We start from the raw sequence: 20,547 nt of genomic DNA, 5'->3' as shown, positions 1-20,547 counted from the left end.
ATTGTGCATATTTTAAAAAGTACTGAGACTTCCACCTGCAGTCTACCGGCTTCACTGGTTGGAAAATCAAGTCAAAGTGTGTTGAAGTCTATGGGGTTTCATACAGACAGAGTGAAAGGTATCACGTTCTGAGATGCTGCATGTGGTCAATGTGGGGATTGAACCCATGACCTTGGCGTTATCAGCACCACACTCTAACCATTGCAGTTAGCTGTGTATGAGCTGCAGACCGTTTGGTGTGTATCACCTGCCTGGTGAACACATGGCACCAGGATCCACTGCTGAAGAAGGCCAGCTGGCAGAGGCAGTCTCTGAAGAGCTGCTGCCTTTGATACATCGCCTGATGACTTAACAATACTCACAGAATGAAATGCTTCCTTTGAAGCTGCTTTGAAGAATTTCCAAAATCACATGTGATTCAGATGTAAACACAAAGACTGCCTCACTGTCACCATTCAGAACAGCTGAGAAGCTTATTGATACTAATACATGCTAATAACGCCAAGGTCAAATTCAGTGGTTTTCAGGACACTTGTTATTTTAATCAAATTATGTACTAGACCGTAACTTCATTGTGAAGTTTTGACGTGAGTTAAAAAAAGAGGCCAAAACATTAGAGAACTTCATTCTCTGTTTGTTTTTCCACAGAGGAAGTGAAGTCACACACCACATGATGTTTCTCTTTCCTGCTCCTCGTTAAAATAGTGGACAGTATCTCTGCCTGTCACACAGAAGACTTCAAACCTTCAAACTACTGATGCACCGATATGAAATTTTTCCCCGATACCGTTATCAATATCTGTTAAAAATACGTTCCCTGACCGGGATTCAAACCCGGGCCGCGGCGGAGATAGCGCCCAATCCTAGCCGCTAGACCATCAGGGAGTGTGGCCGGTTGGGATCGCCAACCTCGTCCTTCAACCACAACCACATGAAATATTGTGAGGTTGAATGCTGCACGCTGACTGGTTGTGTGTCCAAATGGCTTCAAAGACATCTTTCTGCCATTCACTCCTCCAAACCTTTGGACACAGCTTTGAGCTTTCTCACAGGTGTCATTATTTCAGTGAAGATGTATGTATGGATGTATTCCCCCTGAATCCTGCGATTCACAGCTTCCACCAAATGGAGCCAAATAAGACACAAAACTAATTGTGATGTGAGTCTGAAGAGCTGCTGCTCTTCACACAAGTAAATGAATTCCCTACGTACAGTAACAGCACAATGCCAGCTGGAAACTAATCACTAAACTGTTACAAAGGAAATGATCAAAAATAAATAAAATAAAAAAAAAATAAAACACAAAAAACTAAAAAAGCTGAGCAGAGTGCTGTGGACTTTTGAAGGTGCTGTGTTCAGGTGACAGTCTCCTCTGGAATTGAGGGTTCAAATACCACTCCTGACAGTCTGTGGTGTTACCCAGCTTCTTTGTCTGAGGGCCTTCTGGGAAAGATCTTTGTTGTGCTTTAAGTCACATCTGTCCTCATTCTGCTGATTCCTCAATTAACTGTTAGTACAAACTGTTTGTAAATGTTAGCACCTTGAAACTTCCGACATAGCTTTTTATCTCTCATTTCAGCATTAACAAGCAATGTCTATGGCATTCAAACAGTGGTTTCTGTGTGAAACCACTGGTCGAGAAGGTGAATCAACCTGAGAGAAATAAGGAGAGACGGGGGGCTCAGTTTTCTATAGTTAAATTGTTTATTACAGATCGTAGTTCATTTACAGCATTCATTACAGCTTCAGGATGATTCAACTCATCTATAGCGAGGTTTATTGCAAGAAAAGGGTCGTCTGAAAAACTCCTGCAGTCATCATTACCTTTTTGTTCCATATCACACTTTTTTTTTTTAAACTCAAACCACATTAAAACATCATATCCTCATATGCCAGTGCATACAACCTGTCAAGGAATCTCTCGAGGTGTCTGCACGGAGTCCTCCTGTGGTTGTACGAGCAGTTTGATGATCTTCTGTAGGATGGCGACCTGTTTCTTCTGTATCGCTGTCGCCTCTTCTTCCTATAGTCTGGGAAAAAAACTGCTAAAGCTATCACACCATGCAGGGGATGTAGCTCAGTGGGAGAGCGCATGCTTTGCATGTATGAGGCCCCGGGTTCAATCCCCGGCATCTCCACAACTTATCTTGTCTAAAACTTAGACAATTTTTACGATGAGGAGTATCTTACGAAGGAAGTTCAACAGAGCCGGGCTTTCTTTGGGTGAGCTGGCTCGACAAAGTCGAAAGCTCCAACCAGAGATAACGAGTATCACGATGGTGGTTATCAACTTGGTTTGTCCACCCAGGCTTTCCTCAGCAGGCTCTGTGCATGTTCACATAAAAAAGGGCTGTTTACATGGACCTTTAGATTTTCAGTCCAACATTCTCCCAACTGAGCCATTTTGGGTGGAAGAGTTTGTTTCACAGAACGTGTAAGGAGGGACACGTCACAGGCTCCAGTGGCGCAATTGGTTAGCGCGCGGTACTTCTATGACAGTAACCTGCGGAGTGATGCCGAGGTTGTGAGCAGCTGATTGACCTTTTGGAAGAAAGGTGGTATCTTGTTGAAAAAAAAAAGATTCTGTCATGCCACCATGACATCAAAGACTCCTCCCACTTTTTAGTCATGACATCCACTAGAGTGCACACTGTTAATGAAGCTCAAAACACAAACGTAGTCATGCCAGATACCTTTGAGTTCTGCCGACAGAAGCAACAACAAAACTGGAACTAATTTTCACTGCTATGCAGATGAGCCCCACAACCTCTCACATGCTAAATGAGCACTCTACCATTTGAGCTAATTCCCCTGTACTGGCATGCAAGCTAAGCTTTGGGAAAAAAAAGTGAATAGATCAAAGGAGGCAGACTGGGTACTCGGCACTAAAACAACATTTGAAATCTGCTTTACTTCCACTGCTGAGGAAAACTGCTGGGAGTTAAAACAAGCAAAGTTAATACTGTACTGAAGTATGTTTTCAAGAATGAAGATCTTCCCTCTTCAGCTAGTGCAGCTTCAGTATGGCATTGTTACTTTTGTAATGATGTCATCTTCAAATACGACAAACTATGGATAGTGAACAGCTAGCTGTTGCTAAAAAGCCATTAGCAGAGGATGGTTTCTATCCATCGACCTCTGGGTTATGGGCCCAGCACACTTCCACTGCGCCACTCTGCTCATAGGACAACCACTAAGAGAATAACTTGCACAAAAGGAAGTCGTCTGTGTTTCATAATTGAAATGATCAGTATTGTATCCTAAGAAGATGTTGTTGTCTTTGTCAGTCAGCACTGCCTCAACAAGTAGCACTTACTGAATTCAACAGTCAAGTCAGTGCTCAAGTTAAGGTAACATTTGTGACTTTCAAACTACTTCCTTATCCCCCACCCCCCATACCTGCTGTCCTGGTGATTGAAGAAAAGAAGAAATGACATTCCTCACGTTTTTTGTCCAAATTCCAACCAGGACAACCCCAAAGAGAAGCACTTATGCACAAAGACTTCATCAGTGTCTCTGATTGGAGTGATCTGAGTTAGATCTGAAGAAAACATGGCTCCAAGAATTAATGTTGTTTTTGAAAATTAACACTGAAAGGGGAAAAAGAGCAAAGAGCATCTCCTTTTCCTGTTCCATCAGTAACCATCAAAGGAGATGCTGATTCTGTGATGTCACAAAGGTTCTAATGACATCAAAGGGATCAAAGACTCCTCCCACTTTTTTGTCATGACCTCCACAGTAGAGTGCTACTGTGTTGAAGAAGCTCAAAAGGCAATCATGGTCCTGCCAGATACCTTTGAGTTCTGCAGACAGAAGCAACAACAAAACTGGAACTATTTGGACTGAGCCTGGTTAGTCTGTGTTTCGGTTTGGGAATTCTACTGAAACTGGTTATAACTTTTGTCCAAATTCCATCCGGAGGGATCCAGAAGCACTTATGCACAAAAATTCATCAGTGTGTCTCATTGGAGAGTTCCGAGTTAGAGCTGAAGAAAACATGGCTCCAAGACTGAAAGACCAGAAGCTGAAAGGGAAAAAAGCATAGAAAATAGAAACATCCATGCAGAAAATAATCATCAATGTCAATGTCACATTAAGCTTTCATTCTGACCTAACTCTGGTGATTAGTGATTAGGATAGTATTGTTTCAATTGATCAGGAGAAATCTGTTCAAAATGGGAATCTTGATCATTTTGTTGAAGTTCTAACCAGGACAACCCCAAAGAGAAGCACTTTTGCACAAAGAATTCATCAGCGTTTCTGATTGAGGTGGTCTGAGTTAGATTGTCTGAGTCTAATGGGAAATGGGTAAAGGAAGGAAAACTTCTGAAATCACCAACATTACCCCAACAAATAGCACTTACTGCTCTCAGAACACAAGTCTGTGCTTCAGTTGGGGAAATGCTGATGACAAATTAATACATTACACAACTAATCCTGCTAACTAATTTTTCCTCAATATTCCAACCAGGACAACCCCAAAGAGAAGATGTTGTTGAATCATCAATGTCTCTGATTGAAATGATCAGAGTTAGATTTTGAATTTGCTCCCAAACCTCCCGTTGTCTTTGTCAGTCAGCACTGCCCCAACAAGTAGCACTTACTGAAATCAACAGTCAAGTTAGTGCTCAAGTTAAGGTAACATTTGTGACTTTTAGATTACTTTCTTAACTCCCACCACCCCAAAATTGATAGAACCTGCTGTCCTTGTGATTGACTTCTGAAATCACCAACATTACCCCAACTAATAGCACTTACTGCTCTCAGAATACAAGTTGGTGCTTCAGTTCGGGAAATATTGATGACTCATTCAGCTGATCTGAAGAAAACTGTTTTTTTTTTTTATTCCATCAAGGACAACCCCAAAGAGAAGCACTGATACAAAAGGCATCAGTGTTTCTAATTGAAATGATCAGTATTGTATTCTAAGAAGAAGTTGTTGTCTTTGTCAGTCAGCACTGCCCCAACAAGTAGCACTTACTGAATTCAACAGTCAAGTCAGTGCTCAAGTTAAGGTAACATTTGTGACTTTCAAATTACTTTCTTAATCCTCACCCCCCATATCATTGATAGCAGTTGCGGTTGGGGTGATTGACAGAGAAGGAATGGCATTGCTCATCATTTTTGTCCAAATTCCAACCAGGACAACCCCAAAGAGAAGCACTTATGCACAAAGACTTCATCAGTGTCTCTGATTGGAGTGATCCGGGTTAAATAGCTCACACATGATCTCCCCCAAAGAGTCTTGCAGCCACTTCCCTGTTGTGTCTGAATGAAACCACTCCCACCTGTCTACTTTGTTGAGACGGTTTCAATGGTCTTGGTAATGGTTCATATCAGGAACAGACAACGATCCTCTTAAATTCATGAAGTCCTTTAGCATATGGTGAGACGGCAGCTAACTGTGGTGATTGGTTATTAGGGGAGTGTTGCTGCAGCTGATCTGACCAAATCTGTTCAAAATGCTTTTTTTTGTTTTCTTTTGTTTTCCAACCAAAACTAGAGATTTGAATTTGTGTTATTCATTGACACAGCACCAACAAAGAGCATGTACTACTTTCTGAACACAAGTCTGTGCTTCGGTTCAGGAAAGGTTGATGACAAATTCAGCTGCTTTTAAGAAATTTATCAAAACTGGTTTTAACTCCATCCAGGACAACCCCAAAGAGAAGCACTTGTACAAAAGGACGTCATCAGTGTTTCATAATTGAAATGATCAGTGTTGTATTCTAAGAAGATGTTGTTGTTTTTGTCAGTCAGCACTGCCCCAACAAGTAGCACTTACTGAATTCAACCGCCAAGTCAGTGCTCAAGTTAAGGTAACATTTGTGACTTTCAAATTACTTTCTTAACCCCCACCACCCAAAAATTGATAGAACCTCATCTGCTTGTGATTGGCTTTTGAAATCACTAACATTACCCCAACTAATAGCACTTACTGCTCTCAGAATACAAGTCTGTGCTTCAGTTCGGGAAATGTTCATGAAAAATTCGCGAATTTAGCTGTTTTAAAGAAATCAAAACTTTAATTCCATCCAGGACAACCCCAAAGAGAAGCACTTATGCACAAAGACTTCATCAGTGTCTCTGATTGGAGTGATCCGAGTTAGATCTGAAGAAAACATGGCTCCAAGAATTAATGTCGTTTTTGTGAATTAACCCTGAAAGGGGAAAAGAGAGCAAAGAGAATAGAAGTCAGATTGAGCTCAAATTTTTACCTCACATGATCTCCTCCAAAGAGTCTTTGCAGCCACTTCCCAGTTGTGTTGCAGTTCCAATGGACTCCCTTTCAGGCTTTTGCCCATCTTATACCTGAATGAAACCACTCCCACAGCTCCCTGTCTGCTTTGTTCGGGCGGTTTCAATGGTCTTGGTAATGGTTTGTAATGAAGAACACATTTAGTCCATCAGGAACAGACAACGATCCTCTTAAATTCATGAGGACCGTTAGCATATGGTGAGAGGACAGCTAACTCTGGTGATTAATGTTGCTGCAGCTGATCTGAACAAATCTTTTCAAAATGGCCATCTTTGTTGTTGTTTTTATTCCAACCAAAACTTTTTTCCACCAAATTGTTAAATAAACTCTCTGTCCTGGTTAATCCTTGGACGGAATGAAAAACATTTCAAATCACAAACTCTGCCCCAACTAATAGCACTTACTGCTCTGAAAACACAAGTCTGTTCTTCAGTTGCAGAAATGTTGATGACAAATTCATAGATTTAGCTGATCTCAAGAAATCATTAAAAACGGGTCAAATTTCCACCAGAGCAACCTCAAAGAATTAGAATTAGAATTAGAATGTTTTTATTGCCATCATACACAACGTATAACAAACTTTAAAGACAACTCTGTGGTACAAAATATAATTATAAAATAAGAAAGATAAAAGATGAAGTAAAAAATAAAATGTATGAATATATTTACAAAAGGAGCCAGTAAGAATATATGTACAGTTGAGAATTAGCATGACTGTAGATAACGGTGGAAATAAATAAAAAAGTAAAAAAACAAAAAGTAGCTATTACTGAATTTAACAGTTAAGGTAACATAAGGTAAGAAGAAAGAAAGGACACATTGACAGAACCACTGTGCTTCATACCAGGACACAGCAGCGTGAATCATGAATCATCATGAATCATGTTCGGGAAATGTTTATGACAAATTCATGACTTTGGCTGATTTTAAAAAATAAATATAAATAAATAAAACAGTCTGTCCAAATTCCAAACAGGACAACCCCAAAGAGAAACACTCATGCAGAAAGGAATCAACAGTGTCTCTGACTGATGTGATCTGAGTTAGAAGAAATTGATTCTTTACTTCTTTATTTATTTTATCTTTGTCAGTTAACGCTGCCCCAACAAGCAGCATTTACTGAATCCAAGTCAATCAAGTCAACAAACACGTTGGATAATAAATTGTGACTCTGGACTTTTTTCCAGTGTGTTGAATAAATGTGTTGTCCTCCTTCAGCAAGAAGTTTCTGTGGTCTTGGTAACAGTTTGAAGAACAGAATGATCAGACAACGATCCTCTTAAATTCATGAGGACTGTTAGCATATGATGAGAGGACTGTTAACTGCAGTGATTAGAGATCAGGGTTGTGTTGTTGGAGCTGACCTCAAGAAATCTATTTATAATAGCAAATCATCTTTTTTTTTTTTACTGAATTTCTGAGCAGGACAATCCCAAAGAGAAGCATTTATGGAGAAAGTTAACAAGCAGCTGTGTTGTGTTAGAAACACCAAACATGTCCAGAAAAGACAGACTGTTCTGTGTATTTCCCTGAAGAGTTGCCAGACTGTGTTCACACCTTTATTACTGCCATCACAGTTCACCTTTTGTGTCTTTCTTTTGTCATCCTTCACAAAATTTTATTTGCTGGCACAGAGGCACGAATAGAAAAATGGCGGGGGGGCTGTGACTTGGTTCCCATCATTCATATTAAAGAGCCGTTCAAGAGACTCTCTGTGATCTCTGTGAACATAAATCTTTACCTCGGTCTTCTGATCCAAAGTCAAACACCTTGTCCTTTGGGCCATGTGGGGTCTGAGTGTGGCCCATTTTAATGTCCTGTTGTCAGTTTATTGTCTGTTCTTGTCATATTTCATTGCTTCAACATTCATCAGGATGAAGGCAGCATCAAGCAGCAGAGGTCAGTGTTGGCCATGACCTGAGATCAGATGCACCTTCTGTGGAGGAGATCTGAAAAGCCTCACTTATTTCTGTAAAATGGAGACAGTTTAGTCTGTTCACCTTTACACAACTTCCCAACCACGAAGGGACTCGAACCCTCAGAATGGCTGTTGCAATGAAGTTTGACCACATTCTCACTGAAGCCAGGGTGAGTAATTATATCATACTTTACCTGAGTATACATGTGGGTGACGGGGAAAATGGCTTTGAATACAGGTCATTGATTAAACTTATCATGCACCTGAAGTCTCAGTCGGTACCCTCACAGATGCATCTACTGGCACTGGATGCGCAATCAAAAGTCAGAGCTAAACTATTCTTTCCACTGACAGCGTTCTAATTCAGTATGTGAGCCTTTGATGGAAATTCAGTCCATAAAAATGGTTGTGCAGCCTGAGTTCAATTCCCAGTCAGGGAAAATGCCTTTCTTTACTGACCCCATGACATAAATATGTTATCATGCACCTGCAGGGTGTTCCAGGTAGGAAGTTCAATAAACTCTGAGTCATACAAAAGGGCTGTGATTTTGGCCATTTCCATGCAATGGTGGTATAGTGGTGAGCATAGCTGCCTTCCAAGCAGTTGACCCGGGTTCGATTCCTGGCCATTGCAGTTTACCTGTGTGTCTACAATTTAACTTTACATTTGTTTTCCTTCCTGAGATCCCAAAATCAGGCCGATGGTGCCAAAGTCCTCCAGCTACAGACCTGTAACCCGTCCTCACCACAGCTGTACATCTGTTACACCCTGTAGTTGTCTCGGGGAAAGGGAAGCTTATTGTCATATAGTGATGGGATGGCTCCATACTCCAGAACATCCCTGTGAACCCGGTCTTACACCTTCTCCAGATCAAATCTTCCATGTGTCGACTAAAGTTCCAGTGGATAAGACAAAGCACGTCCCTGGGTGGGCTCAAACCACCATCCTTTCAGTGAACAGCCGAACACATTGATAATTGTGTCGCAGAGACAGGTGAGGGACAAATTATGTGATAATTCTGTTTAAACTGCTCTAATTTGTTGCCAGATTGGGCTTCTTTTGATGAAATTGGGTTTCGCAAGATGGAAATTGGGCTGCTTTGGAATACATATGTGGCTTTTTGTTTAAATATTGTGAGCAATGTGACAGAACAAACTGTCCCCTGATGGTCAAAGCACATGATGATCTAACACATGATGATGATCTAGCACATGATGATTCTTCAGATCTAACTCGGATCACTCCAATCAGAGACACTGATGAAGTCTTTGTGCATAAGTGCTTCTCTTTGGGGTTGTCCTGGTTGGAATTTGGACAAAAAACATGAGGAATGTCATTCCTTCTTTTCTTCAATCACCAGGACAGCAGATATTATCAGTGATATGGGGGGTGGGGGATAAGGAAGTAGTTTGAAAGTCACAAATGTTACCTTAACTTGAGCACTAACCTGACTGTTGAATTCAGTAAGTGCTACTTGTTGGGGCAGTGCTGACAACAACTTCTTCTTAGAAGACAATACTGATCATTTCAATTATGAAACACAGACGACTTCCTTTTGTACAAGTGCTTCTCTTCGCAGTTGTCCCAGAGGTCGATGGATCGAAACCATCCTCTGCTAATGGCTTTTTAGGAACAGCTAGCTGTTCACTATCCAAAGTTTGTCGTATTGAAGATGACATCATCTTCAGATTATTTTATTTGTATCTTTAGCTCAGATGTAGCAAAGTGCAACAATGCATGATCTATTCACTTTTTTGTTTCCAAAACTTAGCTTGCATGCCAGCCCAGGGGAATTAGCTCAAATGGTGGAGCGCTCGCTTAGCATGTGAGAGGTTGTGGGGCTCATCTGCATAGCAGTGAAAATTAGCTCCAGTTTTGTTGTTGCTTCTGTCGGCAGAACTCAAAGGTATCTGGCATGACTACGTTTGTGTTTTGAGCTTCATTAACTTTTTTCAACAAGATACCAACTTGATCCAAACGCTCAATCAGCTGCTCCAGGTGAGGTCTCTCCTGACACATTCTGTGAAACAAACTCACCCGAAATGGCTCAGTTGGGAGAATGTTGGACTGAAAATCTAAAGGTCCCTGTAAACAGCCCTTTTTTATGTGGACATGCACAGAGCCTGCTGAGGAAAGCCTGGGTCGACAGGCTTTTTCTTTTTTTTTTCTAAAAAAAAAAAAAAAAAAAAAAAGCCACTCACCAAGGGCTCGTTGGTCTAGGGGTATGATTCTCGCTTTGGGTGCGAGAGGTCCCGGGTTCAAATCCCGGACGAGCCCTGCATGTGATGTGTCCAGTGATCTGCATCCCTCAATATGGGGCATCAAGAATTAATGAAGGAAACTGTGACAAGGCTTTTGAAATTCCTTCCACCTGCCACAAGATGTTAATGAAATATTCCAAACTTGTAATGTAAAATGAATATTATATTATATTAATAAAATGTGATGAAGTAACATGATGTTCTATCTGTCACCAACCCAGAGTAAGTAAAAGAGTGAGATGGAGGAGACCTGTCAGTGTTTCAGTATAAACGTACAGCCCTGACCACTGTTGTATCCAGGCAGTGCTGACTGCTGCTTTTCATGGAGAGCAGTGACCATTGCATTGGCCGGGAATTGAACCCGGGCCTCTCGCATGGGAGGCGAGAATTCTACCACTGAACCACCAATGCTGACTGCGCAGCCGAACCCACCTCCAATATGATGGCAATGCAGAGTAGAGAATAGCATATCTCCACTTGTCATATGGAAGACCATGTTTTCAAGTAATTCAAATTCAATGAACAGTCTGTCTGTCAGGATGACTGAGTGGTCTAAGGCGCCAGACTCAAGGTTAACTCCTTCCTGCACTAAAGGCCGTTCTGGTCTCTGAATGGAGACGTGGGTTCAAATCACACTCCTGTCAAAGACAGCAGTTACCAAAATTTGTGATCCAAACTCTTCCAAAGTGGATAAAAAAGCCGTATAAAATGTGAATTACACTTTTTCACAATAAAGGGGTTAGGACTGAAAACACTAAAGCCTGTGGCTCCCTGTGGTAGGAATGGACAGCAGTTGTTGGACTAAAGATAACTCAGCTGTTACTGAATCATCTGTAGCTCAGTCAGTGGAGCATCAGAAAGGATGTTCTACTCCGAGTCTCTCCCAGATGTCTGAGCTCCTCAGAAACCCGTCTAAAGTAGCTGAGTTAGATGTAACTAAGTGAAGTTTCCAAGAAGGACTCTGCTCATCATGTCTATTGAATGTTGTTGAAGAACACATGCAAACAGAGAAAAGACAAGTGTAGAGCTCTTACCTGATCTCTGGGGAATATTTGCTACAGGTGCTGCAGGATGTGGGTCAAGGTGCTGGGTTGAGGTTCCAGCATCAAGGGAGACATTGTCGATGGCGCAAAACCATACGGTGGATGTGTGGGCTGTGGGATGTAAAGGCCCCTGACTTTTGGATACACAACCAGTCAGCGTGACACATCCACCCTCACAATATTTCATGCTGTGGTTGAAAGAGGAGGGAGAATATTGGAAATGTAGGTTAAAAAAAAGCCCAAGTATGAATCTCACTCAGGTAACACCTCAGATGCCGAAACCCGGGATTGAACCAGGGACCTTTAGATCTTCAGTCTAACGCTCTCCCAACTGAGCTATTTCGGCTGGATGGCTCCATTTCTGCTGGATGTTCTGCGACAGTTCTGCTTGTTTTTGCCCATTAACACTGCTCTTTAACCCTCCTGTCATTTTCACCCCCCGCCCCCCCTTCCAAACCTTGGTTGGAATTTCAATTAAAACGATCACAAGTTTTAAATTGATGTCTTCTTAGACGTTAGATGACTTCAATTACAGAATCTATTGATTCACTCCAATCAGAGACACTGATGAATTCTTTGTGTTTCTCTGTTCTGGTTCTGGTTGGAATTTGGACAAAAAAGATGAGGAATGCCAATCCCTCTTTTCTTTGAATCAGCTTTTACCTGCAGAATCTGGACAAGAGGAACAGTGTTTTAGTGGTTGGTGCTGGTTGGTACAAATATACTAATATAATATATATATATTAGTAAATGGCAGAGAGAGAGATGACCTGCATAAAGAGACTGGAGCCTGAATACAGTTCCTTGGTCACCATATCACATACATCTTCACTGAAATAATGACCCCTGTGTCACCTGTGAGAAAGCTCAAAGCTGTGTCCAAAGGTTTGGAGGAGTGAATGGCAGAAAGATGTCTTTGAAGCCATTTGGACACACAACCAGTCAGCGTGCAGCATTCAACCTCACAATATTTCACGTGGTTGTGGTGTGGTTGAAAGACGAGGCAGAATATTGGAAATGTAGGTCAAAACAACCATATATAACAACAATAACAAATTTCTTCCTCCCTGACTGGTCTGCAGCTCAGCTGCCTCATACACAGCCAACTGCAATGCACTGAGTAGCTGACACTGTCCTATCGAAGCTAGCATTAACTTCTCTGTTTCTGTTAGAATAAATGTACATAAAATGATTATCACAGTATTGCTCAACTTTTACTAACCCTGCAGGAATGCAGAAACTTGTGTTTTTCTTACAGGAGCTGAGATCATACCTCCGGAGATAAGCAACGACCTTCGAAGTGGAACATGAAGACAGGGAGGAGACGGAAACCAGATTACTTCGGTTATGAACTAGCTTCTCAAAGTGTTTGGTGCGTCATGTTTCAGAGGTGTACCTTGAATATGATTATACAATATCAGCTGGCAGATGGACACACATGTCAGGATGGCTCAGTGGCCCTCAGAAAAAGTCTGACTGTATGATAAATACGGTTTAAAACATTTTGAATGCCGTAAATGTTATGCTGAGAAAGTCTCTAGGGGTATGATTCTCGCTTAGGGTGCGAGAGGTCCAGGGTACAAATCCTGGATGAGCCCATTGTGTTATGTTGCCAATATCAGTGCCTGACCATCATGACTCTTACTCTAAACTACTGTTTCTCTAGTCCAGAGACTGCAAGTAAAAGCTGTAATACAGGAAGTTATTATTACCATATCTCCAAAGAACTAAACTCTTGTGTAAAAGAAAACTAAAATCTTCTGTTAAGAAGAGGGCTCGTCCAATTATACACCAATCAGAAGCCTGAGTAGCTCAGTCAGTAGAGCATACAGAAACTGCATGCACTCATTCATTTGAAGCGAACGTGAGAGTGTGACGTATCCATCTGTGTCGCGTGGGGGATCAATGAAAGGCAGGAAATGCCTTTGATCTCCAGTGACGTCACAATGCCACAAATGTTCCATCAGTAACTGGGCCATGGTGATGTCCCATTGTCAGAATCAGTCAGTTCTTTCTCTTGGCGTGATAACACTGTGAGAGATGTGCATTTGTGAACTCTATTTTATTTGACCTACATTTCCAATGTTCTCCCTCCTCTTTCAACCACAGCATGAAATATTGTGAGGTTGGATGCGTCACACTGACTGGTTGTGTGTCCAAAAGGCTGTCAAACACATCTTTCTTCCATTTTCTCCTCCAAACATTTGTACACAGTTTTGAGATTTCCCATAATGTCATTTGTGTGTCATTTTTGCAGTGGTAAAGCATGCGCTCTACCACTGAGCTACATCCCCTGCATGGTGTGGTAGCTTTAGCAGTTTTAGCAGCTTTAGCTAACCAGACAGCTTCTGAGCTCCTGCAACAGCTAAAACACCAATTTCCCTTCTCCGCAGCACAGCATGAGCCACAAAGTTACTGTTGCTTCACTTTACAAGACACTACAAATAACACAACCAGCCAACCTCACACAGCTCCATATCATAAGGGTTAGCTCTCCTGACGACTGCAAGGCAGCAGCTGGGCTTGTCCATGTGATGTCACAAAGGTTTTAATGACATCACAGAGATCAAAGGCTCCTCCCATTTTTTCTCATGAACTCCACCATAGAGTGTTCACTGTTAATGAGACTCAAAAGGCAATCATCATCTAGCTCAGTCAGTAGAGCATGAGACTCTTAATCTCAGGGTCGTGGGTTCGAGCCCCACGTTGGAGATGACAAACCTGGAGGGGAAGCGTGTGTTTAGGGACATCTGGAGAGAATTGGACCTGGTAGACCTCCAAGCCTACCAGGGGAGACTGCGATCTGAACGCAGCGCCTTAGACCTTAGACCGCTCGGCCATTCTGACAACGAAAGCTAGCAAATGAGCCAAAAAATTTGTTGAAAAATTAGCCCATCAAGAGACAGAGACATGCAGAACTTGTCCTGTTGCAGCCTGCTATTCCAGCTAGAATTAATAAATATCTGCCTTTGAAGCAATCAAATATGACGAGGTGGCCGAGTGGTTAAGGCGATGGACTGCTAATCCATTGTGCTCTGCACGCGTGGGTTCGAATCCCATCCTCGTCGGTGGTTGCTTTAGTCTGTCTAAGTTGCAGCCTGCTATTCCACCTAAAACTGTCTATCCAGTCAGAATTATCCTCAACGTCAGCTGGTTAGAGCGTGGATCTTACTATCATACTGTGATAAATGACATTCTCCAGGTTTTCCCTAACCCAAATCTGTAAACATTAGTCAAAGGAGACAAGAAGAGACAAGAAGAGGAGAGGTTGAACAGCTCCCTTCGATAGCTCAGTTGGTAGAGCGGAGGACTGTAGAGGCTTACAGCTGAAATCCTTAGGTCGCTGGTTCAACTCCGGCTCGAAGGAGGTATTTATTTTCATCAGCCTCATCCAGCAGAGTGATGAGTCTGTCTACAGACAGGAGGTGTCCACTGCTGTATCACTGTTCATGTAGAGCAGCTGTGTTTTATACTGCAAGCAGCACTGAGTTTCTAACATTCAGGAATTGAAATCCCAGTCTTCCACAAGACAGGCAGAGATCTTATCCACAAAGGGGTTTAAACAAAGAACATCCCTGGGTGGGCTTGAACCACCATCCTTTCAGATATCTGAATTCCAGGAAGACTGACTACACATCTGAAGGCTCTGTGTTAAACTTCTGTTAGGATCAATGCTGGTGCTCTCCAAGTTTGTAGGCTGCCTTTTTGGTGTCTACACGGCCTCATGGATTTTTTTACATGCTGTCAAAAGAAGACACTCGAAAAGCAGCATACAGTACTTGCACAGACGAGGTAATGTAGGGAGGAAAGGAAAGAGAAACATCATGTGGTGTGTGACTTCACCTCCTCTGTGGATAAACAAGGAGAATAAAGTTGTTTCCTAACAGCTTCTATCCAGAGACCTTTAGTTTGTGAGGTGAACATGACAATTTTTACATATGTTGGATTTTGGCAGTTGGTTCCTTTGCATCGGTTGGGAATTGAACCCAGGCCTCCCATTTGGCAGGTGTGTGTTATTTGGTGTGAACATATTTTCGAAGGACTGAGTAGCAATATTTCGACATGTCAAAGGAATTTTGGTCTTTTAAGAATAGACCAAAACAACTTTGTCCTCAAAAAACACACCTTGCTGCAGTAGAGGTGAAATGAAAGTGGTTTCTGTCAGAAGTGGGATTTGAACCCACGACTCCAGGAGAGACTGGTATTTTGGTCGACTTTTGACCGACTGGTGGTCTAGTGGCTAGGATTCGGCGCTCTCACCGCCGCGGCCCGGGTTCGATTCCCGGTCAGGGAAAGTGTTTTTACTGAAAAATACAGGTGATTGAAAAATTGAATTATTTTGAACTCTCTCGAGATAACTTTGAAACCTGTTGATGTTGTTAAAGCAGCCTTTTCTGTAATTACTGAAGTGTGCTTCGACAAACACAAAATCTTTCCCAGATGATCACATCCACTTTGACAGAAAGTGGATGTGGCGGTTAAAAATTACACTAATCTCCAGAGGAGACTGCAAACAGAACACCCTGAGCAGAGTGGCGCAGCGGAAGCGTGCTGGGCCCATAACCCAGAGGTCGATGGATCGAAACCATCCTCTGCTATTTATACACACTGCTACATATACATACTGGATGTCCCATCATGAAACATGACTTTTTCAGCAGCACTGATTAACAGGAAGACATGGAGAATTTTGTCTGTCATATCTATAATATTGATCGTTGTAACCTACAGCTGATGAAAACCCAAAAGTAGTTTGTTTCTACAACATCTGAACTGAGCAACAAGGCTCTTTGACCAACTAAACCACAGCACCACTCTGATGTACAGGGATGTATTTTGGATCTGAAAATACCCCCAACATATGTGGCTGACCATCATGACTCTTACCAAAGTTTCTTTAGCATAAAATAAATTAATTACATTAATGTCCTGAATGTGCTGTGTGTAAATAATGAGCTTCATCAAAACAAAACGCCACACAAGTCAGAACCAGAGGTCAGGCTGTTGGTACACAAACAAAGAAAGGCATACTTGTGGATTCACAAGATTATATCAGGATCTGACCTTTTCCTGTTCCATCAGTAACCATCAAAGGAGATGCTGATTCTGTGATGTCACAAAGGTTCTAATGACATCACAGAGATCAAAGACTCCTCCCACTTTTTCTCATGACCTCCACCATAGAGTGCTGCCTGCTGCAATAATTCTGCCTTTAATAGAAGTTTAGGAACATTTCATGAAAGAATACATTTTGATGACAATTGGAAATGTCTGTTTATTGTTTATCACTCGTTAGGATCCCTGTTAGCTGTCACTGAGGAAGCAGCTACTCTTCTACTACAAGGACTATGATGAGGCAGTGGCCATTGATAATGCTGCCTGTCCTGCTGAATTAGGTCACCTGCACGTTTGGCAACAGTCAGAGCTCCATACACAATAACAGTACACACACACTGAATGTTCCTTTACATTATGAGACATGACCTTTAGCTGGAAAATGTCTCATGAAAGACACATGTGAAGTCACGCAAATTTTGAGCCTCTGTGCAATCTAATCAGGAAATCTTTGCGTACTCACGTTGATGGGCTAATTTTTCAGCAAATTTTTTGGCAAATTTTTGAGCTTTTGTGGTTGAGTAATTGTGGTTGCCTGAACACTCTGGCTTTATTTTGCTTCCCTTTGGATGGATGCAGACAAAGTTCCATGACTGTGAATAATGTAGAGGAAAGACTAACCTTCCTCTGGCAAAAGGTAAACTGCAACGGCCAGGAATCGAACCCGGGTCAACTGCTTGGAAGGCAGCTATGCTCACCACTATACCACCATTGCATGTGTCAAAGTGCCTGTCTCGTAAACAGGAGATCCTGGGTTCAAATCCCAGCAGTGCCTCATTGTTAATGTTAAGTATTGCTAGAAAAGGAGTGTGAGCAAAGTCCAAGTGAAGCTCCTGCTGGCTATCAGAAGGGATTTAGAAGTGAAATGTCCTCTTTTTCAGCTGTTGTGTTTAAACTGCGAAGTACTTTATGAACCAACATCAAAATGCTGGAAACACCATGCTGTCATGCATGAGTGGAATTTGACACTCAGGTCAGAGTGGGCCGTACAAACATAGACATCACATTTGCAGCATCTCAGGCTTGTTTTGTTGTCTCTTTTCAGACCCAGAGAAAAGTCTAACCTTCCTCTGGTGTTGCCAAATACATTGATAATTGTGTCACAGAGACAGGTGAGGGACACTCACTGACTGTCTTTACATGAGGGAGGCAGGAAGTCAGACTTTCTGTGGACTGTGTACTTTGAATCCACTGATCTGAGTTCAGCTCTCAGTGGAACCTCTGCCATCTGATTTAGTGTGAGAGGGATTGAGAATAACCTTCACCTATATAACATGTGAATAACATGCACCCACCACCCAAAACAGAGAAGAGGCTTCATCAGATGATTTCTCTATTCGAGTGGTTCAGGCGAATGACTCGAAATCCCTTGGGGTTTCCCCGTGCAGGTTCAAATCCTGTCAACAACGTTTAGTTGTTTTCAAGGAGCAAGTTTCCCACTTTGAGAGCTACAGAGCACATTGGCGAATGTTTGTAATTGGCACGGCATTAAAGTATGGGAGAGCTGGTTAGAGTGTGATGCTAATAACGCCAAGGTCATGGGTTCAATCCCCATGCTGGCCACATACATCCTCTCAGAACTTGGTGTTGTTCTCTCCATATACTTCAATGCAGTCTGAAGTCTTTTTCCAACCAGTGGAACTGCCCCCAGGTGGTCATTAGAAGTGCAGCTTAACTTATCAGATACAACAATAACACAAAGTTACAATGATCAGAGCAAAGACTGCAGATAGATCATTTCCTTTGTAACAGTTTAGTGATTAGTTTCCAGCGGGCATTGTGCTGTTACTGTACGTGGGGAATTCATTTATTTGTGTGAAGAGTAGCAGCTCTTCAGACTCACATCACAATTAGTTTTGTGTCTTATTTGGCTCCATTTGGTGGAAGCTGTGAATCGCAGGATTCAGGGGGAATACATCCATACATACATCTTCACTGAAATAATGACACCTGTGAGAAAGCTCAAAGCTGTGTCCAAAGGTTTGGAGGAGTGAATGGCAGAAAGATGTCTTTGAAGCCATTTGGACACACAACCGGTTTAGATTATTTTATTTGTATCTTTAGCTCAGATGTAGCAAAGCGCAACAAGGAGCCATTAAATATGTGGAGGAAAGGGGCAGTGCAACTGTCGTAACATCAACATGTAGTGGCAGTGATCAGCAAGTTGATCAATGTAGAATGTAGTTTGTTATTTGCATCACTGCCTCAGCAGAGGTGGGTTTTGGGCCCAGCACTCTTCCACTGCTCCACTGCTGCTTCACACTCAGCTGTGAACTGATCCAATGAGTGCTGTCGTTCTCAGGCTGATGGTGCTGAAAGGAGCATCTGCAAAATCCTCCAGATACTGACCTGGAACCCCTCCTCACCACGGCTCTCAAAATAATTTTAATAAGAGTTTGGTCTAGACCTGCTCTATATGTATTTGACGTAGTTTCATTATGATGTTTTGACGTGAGTTAAAAAAAGAGGCCAAAACATTCGGAGTTTGCTTTTAAGTGGACTTCAATGGCTGCTGCTTTGTCATCACATGTACACTTGTGTTCACTTTGGTAATTTGGTAGGATGACTACACAGGATAAATTGCTCCAAGCTGGAGCTCAAAGCTTGGAGCAATTTATCGGTGGCCTAATGGATAAGGCACTGCCCCCCCCCCCAAGCCATGGTGTGCTAAGAGCCTATTAGCAACAGCTAGCTGATCCATGGTTGGTTATGTTGGAAAATGGTGTCATTACAATCGTAACAATGCCACGCTGAAGAGTAAAAATCTTCTTCTTGAAGAAGTACTTCAGCATCATGCGCCATCTTATTAGTTTTGGAAAGTAAGTCACCCGAGCGTCGAGACTGTGCTCATGTGCCATCTGAGGGAAAACTTGGCCAAGTCCACAACACTCTTGCATTGATTGCTTTTTCCACTATGTCTTCATTTGGGTTTATCGCAATGTCTAGTCGGAGAAACACCAAGGTAAAGGTTTCTGCATCACTGTTCAGTCAGATCAACAGCAGGCTGCCATCCACAGTTCATCACTTTGATTTTCATTCCTTCTTCAAATCTTTATTTTTATCATTTGATATGTTCCATGTGTCGACTAAAGTTCCAGTGGATAAGACAAAGCAATTCCCTGGGTGGGCTTGAACCACCATCCTTTCAGTGAACAGCTGCTTCAGTGAACACGCTGACCGATTGCCCCACAGAGACATGTTGTTGCAGCGTGCAACCACCCCAGATGGGAGTTGAAACCAATAGTGACTTGTGGGTTCAAGTCCCATCTGGGGTGGTTTGCAGCAGAGTGGTGTAGCGTGGTTATGGGCCCATAACCTAGAGGTTGATGAATAAAACCAATCCTCTGCTAAGCTAGCTGTTCGCGATCTATGGTTGGTTATATTTGAAAATGGTGTCATTACAACCGTAACAATGCTCCACTGCCACTCCACCAATCAAATCAGATTTATTGGTAGAGCACCAAATCACAACAAAGTTACATCAATCATCTTTACATAAAGAGCAGGTCTAGACAAAACTCTAAAACTCTAAAAAACAAAACTCAACAGATCCCCCGATGAGCAAGCACTTGGTGCCAGTGGCAAGGAAAAACTTCCTTTAAGAGGCAGAAACAGGCTCAGGGGGGGCGGCCATCTGCCTCGACCAGTTGGGTTGAAAGAGGGAGAGAGAGGGCTGACACTGTGCTATCAAAGCGAGCATTAACTTTTCTGTTTCCTCACCAGAGACTGGCAGCTGGACACATGTGTCAGGATGGCTCAGCGGTCTGAGCCACTTCTTCTCTCTTAGATGAGTCCTAACAGCAGCACTCAGCTCTGTCATACTTTAATTAATTACATATTGCAAAATAAGTGGCTGACCATCGTGACTCCTACCAAAGTTTGTCTCCTGTGAAAAGCAGTCAATCACCAATATCCCTTCTCCTCAGCACAGCATGAGCCACAAAACTACC

At 42.3% G+C, this 20,547-nt stretch overlaps 9 non-coding genes across 9 annotated transcripts; 6 read left to right on the top strand and 3 right to left on the bottom strand.

Annotated features, from left to right (window-relative positions):
* The first annotated feature begins 2,066 nt into the window (after positions 1 to 2,066).
* trnaa-ugc (transfer RNA alanine (anticodon UGC)) lies at positions 2,067 to 2,138 on the top strand. The gene has a single exon. It is a non-coding gene; the product is annotated as a tRNA-Ala (tRNA).
* Positions 2,139 to 8,739: 6,601 nt separating this feature from the next.
* trnag-ucc (transfer RNA glycine (anticodon UCC)) lies at positions 8,740 to 8,811 on the top strand. The gene has a single exon. It is a non-coding gene; the product is annotated as a tRNA-Gly (tRNA).
* A 1,572-nt stretch (positions 8,812 to 10,383) lies between these two features.
* Positions 10,384 to 10,455, top strand: trnap-ugg (transfer RNA proline (anticodon UGG)). The gene has a single exon. It is a non-coding gene; the product is annotated as a tRNA-Pro (tRNA).
* A 324-nt stretch (positions 10,456 to 10,779) lies between these two features.
* trnag-ccc (transfer RNA glycine (anticodon CCC)) lies at positions 10,780 to 10,850 on the bottom strand. Its single transcript has one exon. It is a non-coding gene; the product is annotated as a tRNA-Gly (tRNA).
* A 905-nt stretch (positions 10,851 to 11,755) lies between these two features.
* Positions 11,756 to 11,828, bottom strand: trnaf-gaa (transfer RNA phenylalanine (anticodon GAA)). Its single transcript has one exon. It is a non-coding gene; the product is annotated as a tRNA-Phe (tRNA).
* Positions 11,829 to 14,468: 2,640 nt separating this feature from the next.
* trnas-gcu (transfer RNA serine (anticodon GCU)) lies at positions 14,469 to 14,550 on the top strand. The gene has a single exon. It is a non-coding gene; the product is annotated as a tRNA-Ser (tRNA).
* Positions 14,551 to 14,761: 211 nt separating this feature from the next.
* On the top strand, positions 14,762 to 14,849 carry trnay-gua (transfer RNA tyrosine (anticodon GUA)). The gene is given in 2 exon segments: positions 14,762 to 14,798; positions 14,814 to 14,849. It is a non-coding gene; the product is annotated as a tRNA-Tyr (tRNA).
* Positions 14,850 to 16,008: 1,159 nt separating this feature from the next.
* Positions 16,009 to 16,080, top strand: trnam-cau (transfer RNA methionine (anticodon CAU)). Its single transcript has one exon. It is a non-coding gene; the product is annotated as a tRNA-Met (tRNA).
* Positions 16,081 to 17,240: 1,160 nt separating this feature from the next.
* trnag-ucc (transfer RNA glycine (anticodon UCC)) lies at positions 17,241 to 17,312 on the bottom strand. The gene has a single exon. It is a non-coding gene; the product is annotated as a tRNA-Gly (tRNA).
* Positions 17,313 to 20,547: the final 3,235 nt, after the last annotated feature.

The sequence above is a fragment of the Echeneis naucrates genome, chromosome 2, assembly GCF_900963305.1.
Source record: "Echeneis naucrates chromosome 2, fEcheNa1.1, whole genome shotgun sequence".
NCBI lineage: Eukaryota > Metazoa > Chordata > Actinopteri > Carangiformes > Echeneidae > Echeneis > Echeneis naucrates.
Note: the sequence above shows the minus strand (reverse complement) of the source record. Positions and strands in the feature narration are given on the sequence as shown.